Below are 25,845 nucleotides of genomic sequence, written 5' to 3'. Positions count from 1 at the left end.
TGTTGACGAAATGTGAATCTGAATAGTAGTATCTATCTTTGCAGGACCGACGACAGTTCAAGAGTGTCTAGAAAATTACACCTACCTTCAAGATGAGTGACTCACCACCCAGGAAGATTGAGAAGTCAGTAGATTTCGGACTTTGTTTTGTATGCCAAATGGCCATAGGGCAAACAGACTATACAACCTTTGTAACGAAACCAAAACTCTCCTCTGTCGAGAAACTGATGGCAGGTGCTGAGGAACAGTACACGTATGGTGAAACAAAGTTTGCATCATTGAATAGACGTTTGCAATATTCCTCTGCTGAAGAATTGCTCGCAAAAGGTCTCCGCTACCATAAAGCTTGTTACAAAGATGTTACCAATAAGATGCACATTGATCGAGCAAAGGCTAGGTTTGAGAAAGGAACAACATCAGGCAGTGCCGCAGAAATCCGACTGAAAAAGAGAGGACGACCAAGTTCTAGTGATCTAGGGGAAAGCACGTCAACATCCAGAAGGTGTTCCCGAGAACAGACATTTGACGCGCTCAGATGTGTCATATGCCAGGAAGACAGAGGAAGTGAACTACACAATGTGTCAACAAAGAACATGGGACTCCAGATCAGAAACATTGGCCAAGAAACAAGTAATGACAATCTGAAAGTGAGACTGAACAGTGTCATAAGTTCGCCTGACCCATTGCAAGCAATGGCTGAGGACATGAAATATCATTTACCATGTGTAGTTAAGGCCAAACGTGCTATAGTTAAGACGGAAAAACAAACAGAAACAACCAATGTTAACTTTGGTCAGGTGTTATCAGACCTTGAACTCATTGAAATTGTTGAAACTGCGTTGAATGATACTACTGAAAATGCTGTGCTGAATATGAATGAAATTCATGTAACCTATGTCAATTTACTTAAGGAGCACGACTTTCCGGTCTCAGACAACCATAGTTATAAGCCATACCTGAAACAATTGATCCTAGACAACATTGCCGATGTTCATTTCAGCCGGCCCTCAAACAAAACAAAGCCAGAGCAGATTCTTTCCACAAAGCTCAAAGACCACATGATATCAAGCACAATTACAGCAGACAGCATCAAAGACGATTTTAAAGTACTTTTGCGAGCTGCGAAAATATTGAGGAAAGACATCGCATCTTCCCCAGCATGGAAATTTAATGGAACCTTTGCTGATTACAAGCCACCCCCGATGCTCAACATCTTCTGCAAGCATGCAGTCATGGGAACAAGGAAAGTAGGAAATAGCAACAGGGAGGACTCCATTGGTGTGAGTGCATCATTGTTGGCGCAGCACTTTGTCGGTGCTTATAAATCTGACCGACAGGTATCGTACGAACCAAGAAGCGAGGATGGATCATTCAAACAACGATTTGAAACTCCATTGAGTGTGGGCTTAGCTCTCGACATACACAAAAACACACGATCCAAGGCGCTTGTAGAGAAACTTGCACATCTGGACCTCGCCATCTCCTACAAAAAGGTCATGGAGATTGAGACCAGCATTGCCAACTCCGTACTGAAGCAAATGGAGTCCACCGGAGGCATCTGTCTACCACCATGGTTGGTTCAGGACACGTTCGTCTGGTTTGCCATGGACAACATCGATTTTCTAGAGTCAACTCCTTGCGGGATGAATACCCTTCATGGTACAGCAATTGCGATCTACCAGCCTGTATCACCGGAGAAATCACCCATGATACCACCAATTGAACTTGACCGGTCATCAAAAGCTCAAACGATACATGATGCAGTTGGCTGTAAAACGTTGACCTGCAAGAAGCCAGCACCCGAGAAGAGAAAGAGCGACTGCAAGCTGCTCACATCAAAACCCGAGACAGACAAGAACAAGAAAACCGATATGACCTGGATGATTGGATGCCTGAACTTCGAGGAAGAAGGAGAAGTTGACGTCAAACTCACAGCTCCGGGGACGTGGGGAGCCTTCAATTCCTTGCTATCTTCGTCCAGTGAGAAGACCAATGTTGCTCTCGTTCCTCCGTTGATAAGGTCGCCTCCTACAGACTATGATACACTGTACACGGGTCTGATGAGAGCTCACAACATCACAACTCGTGTTATGGGGAGTGAGGCAATCACAGTCATGACTCTCGATTTGCAGCTATACGACCTGGCGATGAAGCTGTGGGTGGAACGCGAGGCCATCAGGAAGCAATTCCTCTTCCGACCTGGTGAGCTACATGTTGTGTTTTGGGCCTTAGCTGCATTAGGAAAATACGTGGAAGGGAGTGGAATTGATCAGGCATGGGTCGAGGCTGGACTTTTCTCGCCAACCACAGTGAGCCAAATACTAAATGGGAGGCACTTGTATCGAGCTCTGGAGGCACACATGGTAACACTGATCGCTTTGTACAACCTGTACTTCCAGAGATTCCTGGCAATGGAACCTGAAGAAAGGGCCTATCTGAACGAGTCATCTGTTCGTCTGGGAGAGGCATATCAGAGAGACATCAGCGGGAGCATGGAGCCAGAGAAGAATCTATGCGACATTCTCAAAAAAACATTGGCCATGATGGAGTCCAGAGATATGACCAAAAAACTGGAACAATTTGAGGTCAGCACAAACAAGATACAGCGCTTCATCCTGAACTACATGAAACAGTTTGAGACTATCCTTCTGTTCATTAGAAGTACAAGACAACGTGATCTGCTGCTGCATATGGAGAGCATCGAGTCTCTCACGAAGTACTTCTTCGCTCACGATCATCTAAACTATGCTCGGTTGCTCCCTCTCTACATTTCAACAATGCAGGAGACTGAAAAGCAGCACCCAGAACTGTGGAGGGAATTCATGAAAGGGAACTTCTGTGTGACAAAAGGATTGGCAGGCTTCACATCAATAGCCCCAGACCATGGCATTGAGCAAGAAAACCGTACACTGAAGGTGATTGGAGGAATCGTAGGGATAACTCAAAATGAGAAGGCGCTTGACAAGTTCTTCCTCATTGCACCTGAGCTGTCAAAGTCACTGCACGAGTTTGCGGAGGGATATGGTCTTGGTGAAAACCAGAGCAGAAAACAACACCACGAAATCACGGGGGGAAAGCTTTCCCGGGTGATGAGCCATGCCTCCAAGCTTTCTAGGGTGTTCCGTGAACATGGCGATCCATTTATGGAAGAGGAAGTAGACGAGGTCTACAACCTGCTCACCAAAGAAGTCATGAATGAAAAAGTGTCCAGCGACATCTTAGAGCGCGACGAGATCGGACAACAGATGTTCCAGCAATTTGCCACAGATCGTTTAGCTGAGGGAAAACTTTCTGTGTGGGACAAAATGACGAAAAGAAAACTTCGAACATTCAAGAGTTCGAATGCCACAACAGAAGTGAGATCGGGCGACAAGCTGATCAAAGTCAAAGAAGAGCGAGGATTGTTGCAGAGGTTCATCGTTATCTCACGGAGCCGACCAGAGCTCGACCTGAAAGAATGTATTGGCACCTATGAATTTGGCATCGTTCCACGTTCTTTATTTGCATCTGATGGATCCCTCTTGTTGGCATACGACAAGGCAAAAATCCTTCGTCAACTTGAGCATCTGGCTGAGCCTGAAGAGCAGGATGTACATGATCCACCAGGAGAACCTATTTCGACAGAAATCAATGAGCATCAAGACGCGGGAATTGCCGCTTTGAATGATGCAGCAGCACACGCTGGGGAAGAAACTAATGACCCATCAACTGACTATGAAATCTCAAGCCAAAATTTGCAGGAACCCTCTCAGATCAGCCAAAACCCAGACACAACCACAAGATCAGGAGTGATCAATGAAAACGAGACTACTTCTCGCCATAGAGTGATAATCATTGATGGCATGGCTCTTGTTAACGGGATCTCCAAAACAGAACAAATGATTACATGCAGTGACTTTGCTCAATCGTTCATTGAACGCCTCGAAAATATTGCCGTGCATTATGATGACGTGAGGTTGGTATTCGACCGATACATCGATAACTCACTGAAAGACAAAATGCGCCTAAAGAGGACAAAGGGGAAATCAACATACTATCACGTCAGGGATAGTACATTGATCCAGAAGATTTCACTCAAAGATTTCCTTTCCAATGTGAAGACCAAGGCAGAGCTTACAGAGTACTTGGCTGTGAAGTGTCTATCTTACAGCAAGGCTCATCCAAACAAGTTGAAGAAGTTCATGGTGACATCAGGAACTAAGACCACGGGCAACACTGAAGTTCCAGACAGTCTACTCACGCACAGCCAAGAAGAGGCCGATACACTCTTAATTCTGCATGCTCTCACAGTCGACAAAGATGCAGAAGTTATCATTGATTCGCCAGATACCGATATCTTCCTACTACTGATTCAGAGATTTCACGATCTACCACCTGCTACGAGGTTTCTCACTGGGAAGGGAAAGTTGAGGAGGAGCATTGCAGTCCAACCTATTCATGGCATGCTAGGAGAGAAACGTGCGTCTGCAATACTTGGATTCCACGCATTCACGGGAAGTGACATGTCTGGAAGGTTCGCTGGCAGGAGCAAGGACTGGTGCTTTAAGGTCTTCATGACATGTGACAACAAGATATGGGAGGCTCTGGAGTCTTTGGGACAAACTGATCCGTCACCAGAAGTGTGTTCCCAGCTGGAACGCTTCGTCTGTCTGCTGTACAAGTCTAAAGTTCACACGAAAGTAAACGAGCTTCGCTGGTTCTTATTCTCCAACCGTGCTGCTGAGGGAGAGAGTCTTCCACCTACCACTGGTTCGCTAAAGTTACACGTTCAGCGAGCACATTATATCGCAATGATATGGAGAAAGGCAGCAGAAAGCCATCCGTCCCTTCCATCACCTGTCGAGTATGGTTGGCAGTTACTTTCGGATGATGGGGTTTATGCCCCAAGTCGATGCCTGAATCCTCCAGCCCCAGAAGCAATAATGAATCTCGTGAACTGTGGGTGCAAGAAAGGGTGTATGGGAAGATGTAGCTGTCGCAATAACAATATTCCTTGTACTGAAGTTTGTGGGTGTGTGGGTTACAGTTGTAACAACAAAGCAAACATCAATGAACCGCGTGTGATAGATATGGATGAGGATGAATGAGGCATTCGTTTATGTGATCGTTTATGTTCATTCATCGTTTATGTTTAGGTGTGTGTGTATGTGTGTGCGTGTGTGTGTGTGTGTGTGTGTGCGTGTGCGTGTGTGTGTATTCAAAATAAATGTTATCAGTGAAGATTGTTTATTGAATCGATTCTAATTGGGAAATTATACGATCCGATTTCACGACGGCCGTCTCCATTTTGGCTGGTATATTGCCCACTATTTTAATTTCCTTGAATTTTTCTGTAAAAACAATGGCAGATATGGCTTCCTTGGGTCTGAAAACATATAAAAGGACATATTATTCATGTTTATATGATATCTAGATACAAAGATATGCACAAAAGTGTATTTTCCAAATTTTATGGCGGCCATCTTGGATTTCTTCGAATTACTACCTATTAGACGTAAAAGAAAAAATGGAACCCTATTTTTTTTACATCTCTATAATATTCTGAAGCAGAATCCATTGCTAAATCAATTTTAACAAACAAAAAACACGAAATTACTAATCGCCCAAGACTAAAGTGCGAAAAGTGGTTTTTCAACACTACCACAAGTGCGAAAAGTGGTTTTTCAACACTATCACAAGTGCAAAAAGTGTTTTTTCCACATTAATACAAGTGCAAAAGTGGTTTCCTGCACCAACACAAGTGCGAAAAGTGGTTTTTCAACACTAACACAAGTGCGGAAAGTGGTTTTTCCACACTAATACAAGTGCAAAAGTGGTTTCCTGCACCAACACAAGTGCGAAAAGTGGGTTTTCAACACTAACACAAGTGCGAAAAGTGGTTTTTCAACACGATCACAAGTGCAAAAAGCCTTTTTTCCACACTAATACAAGTGCAAAAAGCGTTTTTTCCACACTAATACAAGTGCAAAAGTGGTTTCCTGCACCAACACAAGTGCGAAAAGTGGTTTTTCAACACTACCACAAGTGCGAAAAGTGGTTTTTCAACACTATCACAAGTGCAAAAAGTGTTTTTTCCACACTAATACAAGTGCAAAAGTGGTTTCCTGCACCAACACAAGTGCGAAAAGTGGTTTTTCAACACTAACACAAGTGCGAAAAGTGATTTTTCAACACTAACACAAGTGCGAAAAGTGGTTTTTCAACACTATCACAAGTGCAAAAAGTGTTTTTTCCACACTAATACAAGTGCAAAAGTGGTTACCTGCACCAACACAAGTGCGAAAAGTGGTTTTTCAACACTAACACAAGTGCGAAAAGTGTTTTTTCCACACTAATACAAGTGCAACAGTGGTTTCCTGCACCAACACAAGTGCGAAAAGTGGTTTTTCAACACTAACACAAGTGCGAAAAGTGGTTTTTCAACGCTATCACAAGTGCAAAAAGTGTTTTTTCCACACTAATACAAGTGCAAAAAGTGATTTCTCCACACTAATACAAGTGCAAAAGTGGTTTCCTGCACCAACACAAGTGCGAAAAGTGGTTTTTCAACACTAACACAAGTGCGAAAAGTGGGTTTTCAACACTAAAACAAGTGCGAAAAGTGGTTTTTCAACACTAACACAAGTGCGAAAAGTGGTTTTTCAACACTAACACAAGTGCGAAAAGTGGTTTTTCCACACTAATACAAGTACAAAAGTGGTTTCCTGCACCAACACAAGTGCGAAAAGTGGTTTTTCAACACTAACACAAGTGCGAAAAGTGGTTTTTCAACACTAACACAAGTGCGAAAAGTGGTTTTTCAACACTAACACAAGTGCGAAAAGTGGTTTTTCAACACTAACACAAGTGCGAAAAGTGGTTTTTCCACACTAATACAAGTGCAAAAGTGGTTTCCTGCACCAACACCAGAGCGAAAAGTGGTTTTTCAACACTAACACAAGGGCGAAAAGTGGTTTTTCAACACTAACACAAGTGCGAAAAGTGGTTTTTCAACACTAACACAAGTGCGAAAAGTGGTTTATCCACACTAATACAAGTGCAAAAGTGGTTTCCTGCACCAACACAAGTGCGAAAAGTGGTTTTTCAACACTAACACAAGTGCGAAAAGTGGTTTTTCAACACTATCACAAGTGCAAAAAGCGTTTTTTCCACACTAATACAAGTGCAAAAGTGGTTTCCTGCACCAACACAAGTGCGAAAAGTGGTTTTTCAACACTACCACAAGTGCGAAAAGTGGTTTTTCAACACTATCACAAGTGCAAAAAGTGTTTTTTCCACACTAATACAAGTGCAAAAGTGGTTTCCTGCACCAACACAAGTGCGAAAAGTGGTTTTTCAACACTAACACAAGTGCGAAAAGTGGTTTTTCAACACTAACACAAGTACGAAAAGTGTTTTTTCAACACTAACACAAGTGCGAAAAGTGGTTTTTCCACACTAATACAAGTGCAAAAGTGGTTTCCTGCACCAACACAAGTGCGAAAAGTGGTTTTTCAACACTAACACAAGTGCGAAAAGTGGTTTTTCAACACTATCACAAGTGCAAAAAGTGTTTTTTCCACACGAATACAAGTGCAAAAGTGGTTTCCTGCACCAACACAAGTGCGAAAAGTGGTTTTTCAACACTAATACAAGTGCGAAAAGTGGTTTTTCAACACTAACACAAGTGCGAAAAGTGGTTCTTCCACACTAATACAAGTGCAAAAGTGGTTTCCTTCACCAACACAAGTGCGAAAAGTGGTTTTTCAACACTAACACAAGTGCGAAAAGTGGTTTTTCAACACTATCACAAGTGCAAAAAGTGTTTTTTCCACACTAATAGAAGTGCAAAAGTGGTTTCCTGCACCAACACAAGTGTGAAAAGTGGTTTTTCAACACTAACACAAGTGCGAAAAGTGGTTTTTCAACACCATCACAAGTGCAAAAAGTGTTTTTTCCACACGAATACAAGTGCAAAAGTGGTTTCCTGCACCAACACAAGTGCGAAAAGTGGTTTTTCAACACTAATACAAGTGCGAAAAGTGGTTTTTCAACACTAACACAAGTGCGAAAAGTGGTTCTACCACACTAATACAAGTGCAAAAGTGGTTTCCTGCACCAACACAAGTGTAAAAAGTGGTTTTTCAACACTAACACAAGTGCGAAAAGTGGTTTTTCAACACTAACACAAGTGTGAAAAGTGGTTTTTCAACACTAACACAAGTGCGAAAAGTGGTTTTTCCACACTAATACAAGTGCAAAAGTGGTTTCCTGCACCAACACAAGTGCGAAAAGTGGTTTTTCAACACTAACACAAGTGCGAAAAGTGGTTTTTCAACACTATCACAAGGGCAAAAAGTGTTTTTTCCACACTAATACAAGTGCAAAAGTGGTTTCCTGCACCAACACAAGTGCGAAAAGTGGTTTTTCAACACTAACACAAGTGCGAAAAGTGGTTTTTCAACACTAACACAAGTGCGAAAAGTGGTTTTTCAACACTAACACAAGTGCGGAAAGTGGTTTTTCCACACTAATACAAGTGCAAAAGTGGTTTCCTGCACCAACACAAGTGCGAAAAGTGGGTTTTCAACACTAACACAAGTGCGAAAAGTGGTTTTTCAACACGATCACAAGTGCAAAAAGCCTTTTTTCCACACTAATACAAGTGCAAAAAGCGTTTTTTCCACACTAATACAAGTGCAAAAGTGGTTTCCTGCACCAACACAAGTGCGAAAAGTGGTTTTTCAACACTACCACAAGTGCGAAAAGTGGTTTTTCAACACTATCACAAGTGCAAAAAGTGTTTTTTCCACACTAATACAAGTGCAAAAGTGGTTTCCTGCACCAACACAAGTGCGAAAAGTGGTTTTTCAACACTAACACAAGTGCGAAAAGTGATTTTTCAACACTAACACAAGTGCGAAAAGTGGTTTTTCAACACTATCACAAGTGCAAAAAGTGTTTTTTCCACACTAATACAAGTGCAAAAGTGGTTACCTGCACCAACACAAGTGTGAAAAGTGGTTTTTCAACACTAACACAAGTGCGAAAAGTGTTTTTTCCACACTAATACAAGTGCAACAGTGGTTTCCTGCACCAACACAAGTGCGAAAAGTGGTTTTTCAACACTAACACAAGTGCGAAAAGTGGTTTTTCAACGCTATCACAAGTGCAAAAAGTGTTTTTTCCACACTAATACAAGTGCAAAAAGTGATTTCTCCACACTAATACAAGTGCAAAAGTGGTTTCCTGCACCAACACAAGTGCGAAAAGTGGTTTTTCAACACTAACACAAGTGCGAAAAGTGGGTTTTCAACACTAAAACAAGTGCGAAAAGTGGTTTTTCAACACTAACACAAGTGCGAAAAGTGGTTTTTCAACACTAACACAAGTGCGAAAAGTGGTTTTTCCACACTAATACAAGTACAAAAGTGGTTTCCTGCACCAACACAAGTGCGAAAAGTGGTTTTTCAACACTAACACAAGTGCGAAAAGTGGTTTTTCAACACTAACACAAGTGCGAAAAGTGGGTTTTCAACACTAACACAAGTGCGAAAAGTGGTTTTTCAACACTAACACAAGTGCGAAAAGTGGTTTTTCCACACTAATACAAGTGCAAAAGTGGTTTCCTGCACCAACACCAGAGCGAAAAGTGGTTTTTCAACACTAACACAAGGGCGAAAAGTGGTTTTTCAACACTAACACATGTGCGAAAAGTGGTTTTTCAACACTAACACAAGTGCGAAAAGTGGTTTATCCACACTAATACAAGTGCAAAAGTGGTTTCCTGCACCAACACAAGTGCGAAAAGTGGTTTTTCAACACTAACACAAGTGCGAAAAGTGGTTTTTCAACACTATCACAAGTGCAAAAAGCGTTTTTGCCACACTAATACAAGTGCAAAAGTGGTTTCCTGCACAAACACAAGTGCGAAAAGTGGTTTTTCAACACTACCACAAGTGCGAAAAGTGGTTTTTCAACACTATCACAAGTGCAAAAAGTGTTTTTTCCACACTAATACAAGTGCAAAAGTGGTTTCCTGCACCAACACAAGGGCGAAAAGTGGTTTTTCAACACTAATACAAGTGCGAAAAGTGGTTTTTCAACACTAACACAAGTGCGAAAAGTGGTTTATCCACACTAATACAAGTGCAAAAGTGGTTTCCTGCACCAACACAAGTGCGAAAAGTGGTTTTTCAACACTAACACAAGTGCGAAAAGTGGTTTTTCAACACTATCACAAGTGCAAAAAGCGTTTTTTCCACACTAATACAAGTGCAAAAGTGGTTTCCTGCACCAACACAAGTGCGAAAAGTGGTTTTTCAACACTACCACAAGTGCGAAAAGTGGTTTTTCAACACTATCACAAGTGCAAAAAGTGTTTTTTCCACACTAATACAAGTGCAAAAGTGGTTTCCTGCACCAACACAAGTGCGAAAAGTGGTTTTTCAACACTAACACAAGTGCGAAAAGTGGTTTTTCAACACTAACACAAGTACGAAAAGTGGTTTTTCAACACTAACACAAGTGCGAAAAGTGGTTTTTCCACACTAATACAAGTGCAAAAGTGGTTTCCTGCACCAACACAAGTGCGAAAAGTGGTTTTTCAACACTAACACAAGTGCGAAAAGTGGTTTTTCAACACTATCACAAGTGCAAAAAGTGTTTTTTCCACACGAATAGAAGTGCAAAAGTGGTTTCCTGCACCAACACAAGTGCGAAAAGTGGTTTTTCAACACTAATACAAGTGCGAAAAGTGGTTTTTCAACACTAACACAAGTGCGAAAAGTGGTTCTTCCACACTAATACAAGTGCAAAAGTGGTTTCCTTCACCAACACAAGTGCGAAAAGTGGTTTTTCAACACTAACACAAGTGCGAAAAGTGGTTTTTCAACACTATCACAAGTGCAAAAAGTGTTTTTTCCACACTAATAGAAGTGCAAAAGTGGTTTCCTGCACCAACACAAGTGTGAAAAGTGGTTTTTCAACACTAACACAAGTGCGAAAAGTGGTTTTTCAACACCATCACAAGTGCAAAAAGTGTTTTTTCCACACGAATACAAGTGCAAAAGTGGTTTCCTGCACCAACACAAGTGCGAAAAGTGGTTTTTCAACACTAATACAAGTGCGAAAAGTGGTTTTTCAACACTATCACAAGTGCGAAAGGTGGTTCTACCACACTAATACAAGTGCAAAAGTGGTTTCCTGCACCAACACAAGTGTAAAAAGTGGTTTTTCAACACTAACACAAGTGCGAAAAGTGGTTTTTCAACACTAACACAAGTGTGAAAAGTGGTTTTTCAACACTAACACAAGTGCGAAAAGTGGTTTTTCCACACTAATACAAGTGCAAAAGTGGTTTCCTGCACCAACACAAGTGCGAAAAGTGGTTTTTCAACACTAACACAAGTGCGAAAAGTGGTTTTTCAACACTATCACAAGGGCAAAAAGTGTTTTTTCCACACTAATACAAGTGCAAAAGTGGTTTCCTGCACCAACACAAGTGCGAAAAGTGGTTTTTCAACACTAACACAAGTGCGAAAAGTGGTTTTTCAACACTAACACAAGTGCGAAAAGTGGTTTTTCAACACTAACACAAGTGCGGAAAGTGGTTTTTCCACACTAATACAAGTGCAAAAGTGGTTTCCTGCACCAACACAAGTGCGAAAAGTGGGTTTTCAACACTAACACAAGTGCGAAAAGTGGTTTTTCAACACGATCACAAGTGCAAAAAGCCTTTTTTCCACACTAATACAAGTGCAAAAAGCGTTTTTTCCACACTAATATACAAGTGCAAAAGTGGTTTCCTGCACCAACACAAGTGCGAAAAGTGGTTTTTCAACACTACCACAAGTGCGAAAAGTGGTTTTTCAACACTATCACAAGTGCAAAAAGTGTTTTTTCCACACTAATACAAGTGCAAAAGTGGTTTCCTGCACCAACACAAGTGCGAAAAGTGGTTTTTCAACACTAACACAAGTGCGAAAAGTGATTTTTCAACACTAACACAAGTGCGAAAAGTGGTTTTTCAACACTATCACAAGTGCAAAAAGTGTTTTTTCCACACTAATACAAGTGCAAAAGTGGTTACCTGCACCAACACAAGTGTGAAAAGTGGTTTTTCAACACTAACACAAGTGCGAAAAGTGTTTTTTCCATACTAATACAAGTGCAACAGTGGTTTCCTGCACCAACACAAGTGCGAAAAGTGGTTTTTCAACACTAACACAAGTGCGAAAAGTGGTTTTTCAACGCTATCACAAGTGCAAAAAGTGTTTTTTCCACACTAATACAAGTGCAAAAAGTGATTTCTCCACACTAATACAAGTGCAAAAGTGGTTTCCTGCACCAACACAAGTGCGAAAAGTGGTTTTTCAACACTAACACAAGTGCGAAAAGTGGGTTTTCAACACTAAAACAAGTGCGAAAAGTGGTTTTTCAACACTAACACAAGTGCGAAAAGTGGTTTTTCAACACTAACACAAGTGCGAAAAGTGGTTTTTCCACACTAATACAAGTACAAAAGTGGTTTCCTGCACCAACACAAGTGCGAAAAGTGGTTTTTCAACACTAACACAAGTGCGAAAAGTGGTTTTTCAACACTAACACAAGTGCGAAAAGTGGTTTTTCAACACTAACACAAGTGCGAAAAGTGGTTTTTCAACACTAACACAAGTGCGAAAAGTGGTTTTTCCACACTAATACAAGTGCAAAAGTGGTTTACTGCACCAACACCAGAGCGAAAAGTGGTTTTTCAACACTAACACAAGGGCGAAAAGTGGTTTTTCAACACTAACACAAGTGCGAAAAGTGGTTTTTCAACACTAACATAAGTGCGAAAAGTGGTTTATCCACACTAATACAAGTGCAAAAGTGGTTTCCTGCACCAACACAAGTGCGAAAAGTGGTTTTTCAACACTAACACAAGTGCCAAAAGTGGTTTTTCAACACTATCACAAGTGCAAAAAGCGTTTTTGCCACACTAATACAAGTGCAAAAGTGGTTTCCTGCACAAACACAAGTGCGAAAAGTGGTTTTTCAACACTACCACAAGTGCGAAAAGTGGTTTTTCAACACTATCACAAGTGCAAAAAGTGTTTTTTCCACACTAATACAAGTGCAAAAGTGGTTTCCTGCACCAACACAAGTGCGAAAAGTGGTTTTTCAACACTAACACAAGTGCGAAAAGTGGTTTTTCAACACTAACACAAGTGCGAAAAGTGGTTTTTCAACACTAACACAAGTGCGAAAAGTGGTTTTTCCACACTAATACAAGTGCAAAAGTGGTTTCCTGCACCAACACAAGTGCGAAAAGTGGTTTTTCAACACTAACACAAGTGCGAAAAGTGGTTTTTCAACACTATCACAAGTGCAAAAAGTGTTTTTTCCACACGAATACAAGTGCAAAAGTGGTTTCCTGCACCAACACAAGTGCGAAAAGTGGTTTTTCAACACTAATACAAGTGCGAAAAGTGGTTTTTCAACACTAACACAAGTGCGAAAAGTGGTTCTTCCACACTAATACAAGTGCAAAAGTGGTTTCCTTCACCAACACAAGTGCGAAAAGTGGTTTTTCAACACTAACACAAGTGCGAAAAGTGGTTTTTCAACACTATCACAAGTGCAAAAAGTGTTTTTTCCACACTAATAGAAGTGCAAAAGTGGTTTCCTGCACCAACACAAGTGTGAAAAGTGGGTTTTCAACACTAACACAAGTGCGAAAAGTGGTTTTTCAACACTAACACAAGTGTGAAAAGTGGTTTTTCAACACTAACACAAGTGCGAAAAGTGGTTTTTCCACACTAATACAAGTGCAAAAGTGGTTTCCTGCACCAACACAAGTGCGAAAAGTGGTTTTTCAACACTAACACAAGTGCGAAAAGTGGTTTTTCAACACTATCACAAGGGCAAAAAGTGTTTTTTCCACACTAATACAAGTGCAAAAGTGGTTTCCTGCACCAACACAAGTGCGAAAAGTGGTTTTTCAACACTAACACAAGTGCGAAAAGTGGTTTTTCAACACTAACACAAGTGCGAAAAGTGGTTTTTCAACACTAACACAAGTGCGGAAAGTGGTTTTTCCACACTAATACAAGTGCAAAAGTGGTTTCCTGCACCAACACAAGTGCGAAAAGTGGGTTTTCAACACTAACACAAGTGCGAAAAGTGGTTTTTCAACACTATCACAAGTGCAAAAAGCCTTTTTTCCACACTAATACAAGTGCAAAAAGCGTTTTTTCCACACTAATACAAGTGCAAAAGTGGTTTCCTGCACCAACACAAGTGCGAAAAGTGGTTTTTCAACACTACCACAAGTGCGAAAAGTGGTTTTTCAACACTATCACAAGTGCAAAAAGTGTTTTTTCCACACTAATACAAGTGCAAAAGTGGTTTCCTGCACCAACACAAGTGCGAAAAGTGGTTTTTCAACACTAACACAAGTGCGAAAAGTGGTTTTTCAACACTAACACAAGTGCGAAAAGTGGTTTTTCAACACTAACACAAGTGCGAAAAGTGGTTTTTCAACACTAACACAAGTGCGAAAAGTGGTTTTTCCACACTAATACAAGTGCAAAAGTGGATTCCTGCACCAACACAAGTGCGAAAAGTGGTTTTTCAACACTAACACAAGTGCGAAAAGTGGTTTTTCAACACTAACACAAGTGCGAAAAGTGTTTTTTTCACACTAATACAAGTGCAAAAGTGGTTTCCTGCACCAACACAAGTGCGAAAAGTGGTTTTTCAACACTAACACAGGTGCGAAAAGTGGTTTTTCAACACTAACACAAGTGCGAAAAGTGGTTTTTCAACACTAACACAAGTGCGAAAAGTGGTTTTTCAACACTATCACAAGTGCAAAAAGTGTTTTTTACACACTAATACAAGTGTGAAAAGTGTTTTTTCCACACTAATACAAGTGCAAAAGTGGTTTCCTGCACCAACACAAGTGCGTTAAGTGGTTTTTCAACACTAACACAAGTGCAAAAAGTGGTTTTTCCACACTAATACAAGTGCAAAAGTGGTTTCCTGCACCAACACAAGTGCGAAAAGTGGTTTTTCAACACTAACACAAGTGCGAAAAGTGGTTTTTCAACACTAACACAAGTGCGAAAAGTGGTTTTTCAACACTAACACAAGTGCAAAAAGTGTTTTTTCCACACTAATACAAGTGCAAAAGTGGTTTCCTGCACCAACACAAGTGCGAAAAGTGGTTTTCAACACTAACACAAGTGCGAAAAGTGGTTTTTTCCACACTAATACAAGTGCAAAGGTGGTTTCCTGCACCAACACAAGTGCGAAAAGTGGTTTTTCAACACTAACACAAGTGCGAAAAGTGATTTTTCAACACTAACACAAGTGCGAAAAGTGGTTTTTCAACACTATCACAAGTGCAAAAAGTGTTTTTTCCACACTAATACAAGTGCAAAAGTGGTTTCCTGCACCAACACAAGTGCGAAAAGTGGTTTTTCAACACTAACACAAGTGCGAAAAGTGTTTTTTCCACACTAATACAAGTGCAACAGTGGTTTCCTGCACCAACACAAGTGCGAAAAGTGGTTTTTCAACACTAACACAAGTGCGAAAAGTGGTTTTTCAACGCTATCACAAGTGCAAAAAGTGTTTTTTCCACACTAATACAAGTGCAAAAAGTGATTTTTCCACACTAATACAAGTGCAAAAGTGGTTTCCTGCACCAACACAAGTGCGAAAAGTGGTTTTTCAACACTAACACAAGTGCGAAAAGTGGGTTTTCAACACTAACACAAGTGCGAAAAGTGGTTTTTCAACACTAACACAAGTGCGAAAAGTGGTTTTTCAGCACTAACACAAGTGCGAAAAGTGGTTTTTCCACACTAATACAAGTGCAAAAGTGGTTTCCTGCACCAACACAAGTGCGAAAAGTGGTTTTTCAACACTAACACAAGTGCGAAAAGTGGTTTTTCAACACTATCACAAGTGCAAAAAGTATTTTTTCCACACTAATACAAGTGCAAAAGTGGTTTCCTGCACCAACACAAGTGCGAAAAGTGGTTTTTCAACACTAACACAAGTGCGAAAAGTGGTTTTTCAACACTAACACAAGTGCGAAAAGTGGTTTTTCCACACTAATACAAGTGCAAAAGTGGTTTCCTGCACCAACACAAGTGCGAAAAGTGGTTTTTCAACACTAACACAAGTGCGAAAAGTGGTTTTTCAACACTAACACAAGTGCGAAAAGTGGTTTTTCCACACTAATACAAGTGCAAAAGTGGTTTCTTGCACCAACACAAGTCCGAAAAGTGGTTTTTCAACACTAACACAAGTGCGAAAAGTGGTTTTTCAACACTAACACAAGTGCGAAAAGTGGTTTTTCAACACTAACACAAGTGCGAAAAGTGGTTTTTCAACACTAACACAAGTGCGAAAAGTGGTTTTTCAACACTAACACAAGTGCGAAAAGTCGTTTTTCCACACTAATACAAGTGCAAAAGTGGTTTCCTGCACCAACACAAGTGCGAAAAGTGGTTTTTCAACACTAACACAAGTGCGAAAAGTGGTTTTTCAACACTATCACAAGTGCAAAAAGTGTTTTTTTCCACACTAATACAAGTGCAAAAGTGGTTTCCTTCACCAACACAAGTGTGAAAAGTGGTTTTTCAACACTAACACAAGTGCGAAAAGTGGTTTTTCAACACTATCACAAGTGCAAAAAGTGTTTTTTCCACACTAATAGAAGTGCAAAAGTGGTTTCCTGCACCAACACAAGTGTGAAAAGTGGTTTTTCAACACTAACACAAGTGCGAAAAGTGGTTTTTCAACACTAACACAAGTGTGAAAAGTGGTTTTTCAACACTAACACAAGTGCGAAAAGTGGTTTTTCCACACTAATACAAGTGCAAAAGTGGTTTCCTGCACCAACACAAGTGCGAAAAGTGGTTTTTCAACACTAACACAAGTGCGAAAAGTGGTTTTTCAACACTATCACAAGGGCAAAAAGTGTTTTTTCCACACTAATACAAGTGCAAAAGTGGTTTCCTGCACCAACACAAGTGCGAAAAGTGGTTTTTCAACACTAACACAAGTGCGAAAAGTGGTTTTTCAACACTAACACAAGTGCGGAAAGTGGTTTTTCCACACTAATACAAGTGCAAAAGTGGTTTCCTGCACCAACACAAGTGCGAAAAGTGGGTTTTCAACACTAACACAAGTGCGAAAAGTGGTTTTTCAACACTATCACAAGTGCAAAAAGCCTTTTTTCCACACTAATACAAGTGCAAAAAGCGTTTTTTCCACACTAATACAAGTGCAAAAGTGGTTTCCTGCACCAACACAAGTGCGAAAAGTGGTTTTTCAACACTACCACAAGTGCGAAAAGTGGTTTTTCAACACTATCACAAGTGCAAAAAGTGTTTTTTCCACACTAATACAAGTGCAAAAGTGGTTTCCTGCACCAACACAAGTGCGAAAAGTGGTTTTTCAACACTAACACAAGTGCGAAAAGTGGTTTTTCAACACTAACACAAGTGCGAAAAGTGGTTTTTCAACACTAACACAAGTGCGAAAAGTGGTTTTTCAACACTAACACAAGTGCGAAAAGTGGTTTTTCCACACTAATACAAGTGCAAAAGTGGATTCCTGCACCAACACAAGTGCGAAAAGTGGTTTTTCAACACTAACACAAGTGCGAAAAGTGGTTTTTCAACAGTAACACAAGTGCGAAAAGTGTTTTTTTCACACTAATACAAGTGCAAAAGTGGTTTCCTGCACCAACACAAGTGCGAAAAGTGGTTTTTCAACACTAACACAGGTGCGAAAAGTGGTTTTTCAACACTAACACAAGTGCGAAAAGTGGTTTTTCAACACTAACACAAGTGCGAAAAGTGGTTTTTCAACACTATCACAAGTGCAAAAAGTGTTTTTTACACACTAATACAAGTGTGAAAAGTGTTTTTTCCACACTAATACAAGTGCAAAAGTGGTTTCCTGCACCAACACAAGTGCGTTAAGTGGTTTTTCAACACTAACACAAGTGCAAAAAGTGGTTTTTCCACACTAATACAAGTGCAAAAGTGGTTTCCTGCACCAACACAAGTGCGAAAAGTGGTTTTTCAACACTAACACAAGTGCGAAAAGTGGTTTTTCAACACTAACACAAGTGCGAAAAGTGGTTTTTCAACACTAACACAAGTGCAAAAAGTGTTTTTTCCACACTAATACAAGTGCAAAAGTGGTTTCCTGCACCAACACAAGTGCGAAAAGTGGTTTTCAACACTAACACAAGTGCGAAAAGTGGTTTTTTCCACACTAATACAAGTGCAAAGGTGGTTTCCTGCACCAACACAAGTGCGAAAAGTGGTTTTTCAACACTAACACAAGTGCGAAAAGTGATTTTTCAACACTAACACAAGTGCGAAAAGTGGTTTTTCAACACTATCACAAGTGCAAAAAGTGTTTTTTCCACACTAATACAAGTGCAAAAGTGGTTTCCTGCACCAACACAAGTGAGAAAAGTGGTTTTTCAACACTAACACAAGTGCGAAAAGTGTTTTTTCCACACTAACACAAGTGCAACAGTGGTTTCCTGCACCAACACAAGTGCGAAAAGTGGTTTTTCAACACTAACACAAGTGCGAAAAGTGGTTTTTCAACGCTATCACAAGTGCAAAAAGTGTTTTTTCCACACTAATACAAGTGCAAAAAGTGATTTTTCCACACTAATACAAGTGCAAAAGTGGTTTCCTGCACCAACACAAGTGCGAAAAGTGGTTTTTCAACACTAACACAAGTGCGAAAAGTGGGTTTTCAACACTAACACAAGTGCGAAAAGTGGTTTTTCAACACTAACACAAGTGCGAAAAGTGGTTTTTCAGCACTAACACAAGTGCGAAAAGTGGTTTTTCCACACTAATACAAGTGCAAAAGTGGTTTCCTGCACCAACACAAGTGCGAAAAGTGGTTTTTCAACACTAACACAAGTGCGAAAAGTGGTTTTTCAACACTATCACAAGTGCAAAAAGTATTTTTTCCACACTAATACAAGTGCAAAAGTGGTTTCCTGCACCAACACAAGTGCGAAAAGTGGTTTTTCAACACTAACACAAGTGCGAAAAGTGGTTTTTCAACACTAACACAAGTGCGAAAAGTGGTTTTTCCACACTAATACAAGTGCAAAAGTGGTTTCCTGCACCAACACAAGTGCGAAAAGTGGTTTTTCAACACTAACACAAGTGCGAAAAGTGGTTTTTCAACACTAACACAAGTGCGAAAAGTGGTTTTTCCACACTAATACAAGTGCAAAAGTGGTTTCTTGCACCAACACAAGTCCGAAAAGTGGTTTTTCAACACTAACACACGTGCGAAAAGTGGTTTTTCAACACTAACACAAGTGCGAAAAGTGGTTTTTCAACACTAACACAAGTGCGAAAAGTGGTTTTTCAACACTAACACAAGTGCGAAAAGTGGTTTTTCAACACTAACACAAGTGCGAAAAGTCGTTTTTCCACACTAATACAAGTGCAAAAGTGGTTTCCTGCACCAACACAAGTGCGAAAAGTGGTTTTTCAACACTAACACAAGTGCGAAAAGTGGTTTTTCAACACTATCACAAGTGCAAAAAGTGTTTTTTTCCACACTAATACAAGTGCAAAAGTGGTTTCCTTCACCAACACAAGTGTGAAAAGTGGTTTTTCAACAATAACACAAGTGCGAAAAGTGGTTTTTCAACACTATCACAAGTGCAAAAAGTGTTTTTTCCACACTAATAGAAGTGCAAAAGTGGTTTCCTGCACCAACACAAGTGTGAAAAGTGGTTTTTCAACACTAACACAAGTGCGAAAAGTGGTTTTTCAACACTAACACAAGTGTGAAAAGTGGTTTTTCAACACTAACACAAGTGCGAAAAGTGGTTTTTCCACACTAATACAAGTGCAAAAGTGGTTTCCTGCACCAACACAAGTGCGAAAAGTGGTTTTTCAACACTAACACAAGTGCGAAAAGTGGTTTTTCAACACTATCACAAGGGCAAAAAGTGTTTTTTCCACACTAATACAAGTGCAAAAGTGGTTTCCTGCACCAACACAAGTGCGAAAAGTGGTTTTTCAACACTAACACAAGTGCGAAAAGTGGTTTTGCAACACTAACACAAGTGCGGAAAGTGGTTTTTCCACACTAATACAAGTGCAAAAAGTGGTTTTTCAACACTAACATAAGTGCGAAAAGTGGTTTATCCACACTAATACAAGTGCAAAAGTGGTTTCCTGCACCAACACAAGTGCGAAAAGTGGTTTTTCAACACTAACACAAGTGCCAAAAGTGGTTTTTCAACACTATCACAAGTGCAAAAAGCGTTTTTGCCACACTAATACAAGTGCAAAAGTGGTTTCCTGCACAAACACAAGTGCGAAAAGTGGTTTTTCAACACTACCACAAGTGCGAAAAGTGGTTTTTCAACACTATCACAAGTGCAAAAAGTGTTTTTTCCACACTAATACAAGTGCAAAAGTGGTTTCCTGCACCAACACAAGTGCGAAAAGTGGTTTTTCAACACTAACACAAGTGCGAAAAGTGGTTTTTCAACACTAACACAAGTGCGAAAAGTGGTTTTTCAACACTAACACAAGTGCGAAAAGTGGTTTTTCCACACTAATACAAGTGCAAAAGTGGTTTCCTGCACCAACACAAGTGCGAAAAGTGGTTTTTCAACACTAACACAAGTGCGAAAAGTGGTTTTTCAACACTATCACAAGGGCAAAAAGTGTTTTTTCCACACTAATACAAGTGCAAAAGTGGTTTCCTGCACCAACACAAGTGCGAAAAGTGGTTTTTCAACACTAACACAAGTGCGAAAAGTGGTTTTTCAACACTAACACAAGTGCGGAAAGTGGTTTTTCCACACTAATACAAGTGCAAAAGTGGTTTCCTGCACCAACACAAGTGCGAAAAGTGGGTTTTCAACACTAACACAAGTGCGAAAAGTGGTTTTTCAACACTATCACAAGTGCAAAAAGCCTTTTTTCCACACTAATACAAGTGCAAAAAGCGTTTTTTCCACACTAATACAAGTGCAAAAGTGGTTTCCTGCACCAACACAAGTGCGAAAAGTGGTTTTTCAACACTACCACAAGTGCGAAAAGTGGTTTTTCAACACTATCACAAGTGCAAAAAGTGTTTTTTCCACACTAATACAAGTGCAAAAGTGGTTTCCTGCACCAACACAAGTGCGAAAAGTGGTTTTTCAACACTAACACAAGTGCGAAAAGTGGTTTTTCAACACTAACACAAGTGCGAAAAGTGGTTTTTCAACACTAACACAAGTGCGAAAAGTGGTTTTTCAACACTAACACAAGTGCGAAAAGTGGTTTTTCCACACTAATACAAGTGCAAAAGTGGATTCCTGCACCAACACAAGTGCGAAAAGTGGTTTTTCAACACTAACACAAGTGCGAAAAGTGGTTTTTCAACAGTAACACAAGTGCGAAAAGTGTTTTTTTCACACTAATACAAGTGCAAAAGTGGTTTCCTGCACCAACACAAGTGCGAAAAGTGGTTTTTCAACACTAACACAGGTGCGAAAAGTGGTTTTTCAACACTAACACAAGTGCGAAAAGTGGTTTTTCAACACTAACACAAGTGCGAAAAGTGGTTTTTCAACACTATCACAAGTGCAAAAAGTGTTTTTTACACACTAATACAAGTGTGAAAAGTGTTTTTTCCACACTAATACAAGTGCAAAAGTGGTTTCCTGCACCAACACAAGTGCGTTAAGTGGTTTTTCAACACTAACACAAGTGCAAAAAGTGGTTTTTCCACACTAATACAAGTGCAAAAGTGGTTTCCTGCACCAACACAAGTGCGAAAAGTGGTTTTTCAACACTAACACAAGTGCGAAAAGTGGTTTTTCAACACTAACACAAGTGCGAAAAGTGGTTTTTCAACACTAACACAAGTGCAAAAAGTGTTTTTTCCACACTAATACAAGTGCAAAAGTGGTTTCCTGCACCAACACAAGTGCGAAAAGTGGTTTTCAACACTAACACAAGTGCGAAAAGTGGTTTTTTCCACACTAATACAAGTGCAAAGGTGGTTTCCTGCACCAACACAAGTGCGAAAAGTGGTTTTTCAACACTAACACAAGTGCGAAAAGTGATTTTTCAACACTAACACAAGTGCGAAAAGTGGTTTTTCAACACTATCACAAGTGCAAAAAGTGTTTTTTCCACACTAATACAAGTGCAAAAGTGGTTTCCTGCACCAACACAAGTGAGAAAAGTGGTTTTTCAACACTAACACAAGTGCGAAAAGTGTTTTTTCCACACTAACACAAGTGCAACAGTGGTTTCCTGCACCAACACAAGTGCGAAAAGTGGTTTTTCAACACTAACACAAGTGCGAAAAGTGGTTTTTCAACGCTATCACAAGTGCAAAAAGTGTTTTTTCCACACTAATACAAGTGCAAAAAGTGATTTTTCCACACTAATACAAGTGCAAAAGTGGTTTCCTGCACCAACACAAGTGCGAAAAGTGGTTTTTCAACACTAACACAAGTGCGAAAAGTGGGTTTTCAACACTAACACAAGTGCGAAAAGTGGTTTTTCAACACTAACACAAGTGCGAAAAGTGGTTTTTCAGCACTAACACAAGTGCGAAAAGTGGTTTTTCCACACTAATACAAGTGCAAAAGTGGTTTCCTGCACCAACACAAGTGCGAAAAGTGGTTTTTCAACACTAACACAAGTGCGAAAAGTGGTTTTTCAACACTATCACAAGTGCAAAAAGTATTTTTTCCACACTAATACAAGTGCAAAAGTGGTTTCCTGCACCAACACAAGTGCGAAAAGTGGTTTTTCAACACTAACACAAGTGCGAAAAGTGGTTTTTCAACACTAACACAAGTGCGAAAAGTGGTTTTTCCACACTAATACAAGTGCAAAAGTGGTTTCCTGCACCAACACAAGTGCGAAAAGTGGTTTTTCAACACTAACACAAGTGCGAAAAGTGGTTTTTCAACACTAACACAAGTGCGAAAAGTGGTTTTTCCACACTAATACAAGTGCAAAAGTGGTTTCTTGCACCAACACAAGTCCGAAAAGTGGTTTTTCAACACTAACACACGTGCGAAAAGTGGTTTTTCAACACTAACACAAGTGCGAAAAGTGGTTTTTCAACACTAACACAAGTGCGAAAAGTGGTTTTTCAACACTAACACAAGTGCGAAAAGTGGTTTTTCAACACTAACACAAGTGCGAAAAGTCGTTTTTCCACACTAATACAAGTGCAAAAGTGGTTTCCTGCACCAACACAAGTGCGAAAAGTGGTTTTTCAACACTAACACAAGTGCGAAAAGTGGTTTTTCAACACTATCACAAGTGCAAAAAGTGTTTTTTTCCACACTAATACAAGTGCAAAAGTGGTTTCCTTCACCAACACAAGTGTGAAAAGTGGTTTTTCAACAATAACACAAGTGCGAAAAGTGGTTTTTCAACACTATCACAAGTGCAAAAAGTGTTTTTTCCACACTAATAGAAGTGCAAAAGTGGTTTCCTGCACCAACACAAGTGTGAAAAGTGGTTTTTCAACACTAACACAAGTGCGAAAAGTGGTTTTTCAACACTAACACAAGTGTGAAAAGTGGTTTTTCAACACTAACACAAGTGCGAAAAGTGGTTTTTCCACACTAATACAAGTGCAAAAGTGGTTTCCTGCACCAACACAAGTGCGAAAAGTGGTTTTTCAACACTAACACAAGTGCGAAAAGTGGTTTTTCAACACTATCACAAGGGCAAAAAGTGTTTTTTCCACACTAATACAAGTGCAAAAGTGGTTTCCTGCACCAACACAAGTGCGAAAAGTGGTTTTTCAACACTAACACAAGTGCGAAAAGTGGTTTTGCAACACTAACACAAGTGCGGAAAGTGGTTTTTCCACACTAATACAAGTGCAAAAAGTGGTTTTTCAACACTAACATAAGTGCGAAAAGTGGTTTATCCACACTAATACAAGTGCAAAAGTGGTTTCCTGCACCAACACAAGTGCGAAAAGTGGTTTTTCAACACTAACACAAGTGCCAAAAGTGGTTTTTCAACACTATCACAAGTGCAAAAAGCGTTTTTGCCACACTAATACAAGTGCAAAAGTGGTTTCCTGCACAAACACAAGTGCGAAAAGTGGTTTTTCAACACTACCACAAGTGCGAAAAGTGGTTTTTCAACACTATCACAAGTGCAAAAAGTGTTTTTTCCACACTAATACAAGTGCAAAAGTGGTTTCCTGCACCAACACAAGTGCGAAAAGTGGTTTTTCAACACTAACACAAGTGCGAAAAGTGGTTTTTCAACACTAACACAAGTGCGAAAAGTGGTTTTTCAACACTAACACAAGTGCGAAAAGTGGTTTTTCCACACTAATACAAGTGCAAAAGTGGTTTCCTGCACCAACACAAGTGCGAAAAGTGGTTTTTCAACACTAACACAAGTGCGAAAAGTGGTTTTTCAACACTATCACAAGTGCAAAAAGTGTTTTTTCCACACGAATACAAGTGCAAAAGTGGTTTCCTGCACCAACACAAGTGCGAAAAGTGGTTTTTCAACACTAATACAAGTGCGAAAAGTGGTTTTTCAACACTAACACAAGTGCGAAAAGTGGTTCTTCCACACTAATACAAGTGCAAAAGTGGTTTCCTTCACCAACACAAGTGCGAAAAGTGGTTTTTCAACACTAACACAAGTGCGAAAAGTGGTTTTTCAACACTATCACAAGTGCAAAAAGTGTTTTTTCCACACTAATAGAAGTGCAAAAGTGGTTTCCTGCACCAACACAAGTGTGAAAAGTGGTTTTTCAACACTAACACAAGTGCGAAAAGTGGTTTTTCAACACTAACACAAGTGTGAAAAGTGGTTTTTCAACACTAACACAAGTGCGAAAAGTGGTTTTTCCACACTAATACAAGTGCAAAAGTGGTTTCCTGCACCAACACAAGTGCGAAAAGTGGTTTTTCAACACTAACACAAGTGCGAAAAGTGGTTTTTCAACACTATCACAAGGGCAAAAAGTGTTTTTTCCACACTAATACAAGTGCAAAAGTGGTTTCCTGCACCAACACAAGTGCGAAAAGTGGTTTTTCAACACTAACACAAGTGCGAAAAGTGGTTTTTCAACACTAACACAAGTGCGAAAAGTGGTTTTTCAACACTAACACAAGTGCGGAAAGTGGTTTTTCCACACTAATACAAGTGCAAAAGTGGTTTCCTGCACCAACACAAGTGCGAAAAGTGGGTTTTCAACACTAACACAAGTGCGAAAAGTGGTTTTTCAACACTATCACAAGTGCAAAAAGCCTTTTTTCCACACTAATACAAGTGCAAAAAGCGTTTTTTCCACACTAATACAAGTGCAAAAGTGGTTTCCTGCACCAACACAAGTGCGAAAAGTGGTTTTTCAACACTACCACAAGTGCGAAAAGTGGTTTTTCAACACTATCACAAGTGCAAAAAGTGTTTTTTCCACACTAATACAAGTGCAAAAGTGGTTTCCTGCACCAACACAAGTGCGAAAAGTGGTTTTTCAACACTAACACAAGTGCGAAAAGTGGTTTTTCAACACTAACACAAGTGCGAAAAGTGGTTTTTCAACACTAACACAAGTGCGAAAAGTGGTTTTTCAACACTAACACAAGTGCGAAAAGTGGTTTTTCCACACTAATACAAGTGCAAAAGTGGATTCCTGCACCAACACAAGTGCGAAAAGTGGTTTTTCAACACTAACACAAGTGCGAAAAGTGGTTTTTCAACACTAACACAAGTGCGAAAAGTGTTTTTTTCACACTAATACAAGTGCAAAAGTGGTTTCCTGCACCAACACAAGTGCGAAAAGTGGTTTTTCAACACTAAC

This window comes from Myxine glutinosa, chromosome 11 (assembly GCF_964187855.1).
Source record: "Myxine glutinosa chromosome 11, kmMyxGlut1.1, whole genome shotgun sequence".
In the NCBI taxonomy this organism is placed as follows: Eukaryota; Metazoa; Chordata; class Myxini; order Myxiniformes; family Myxinidae; genus Myxine; species Myxine glutinosa.
This window is presented reverse-complemented; position numbering follows the sequence as displayed.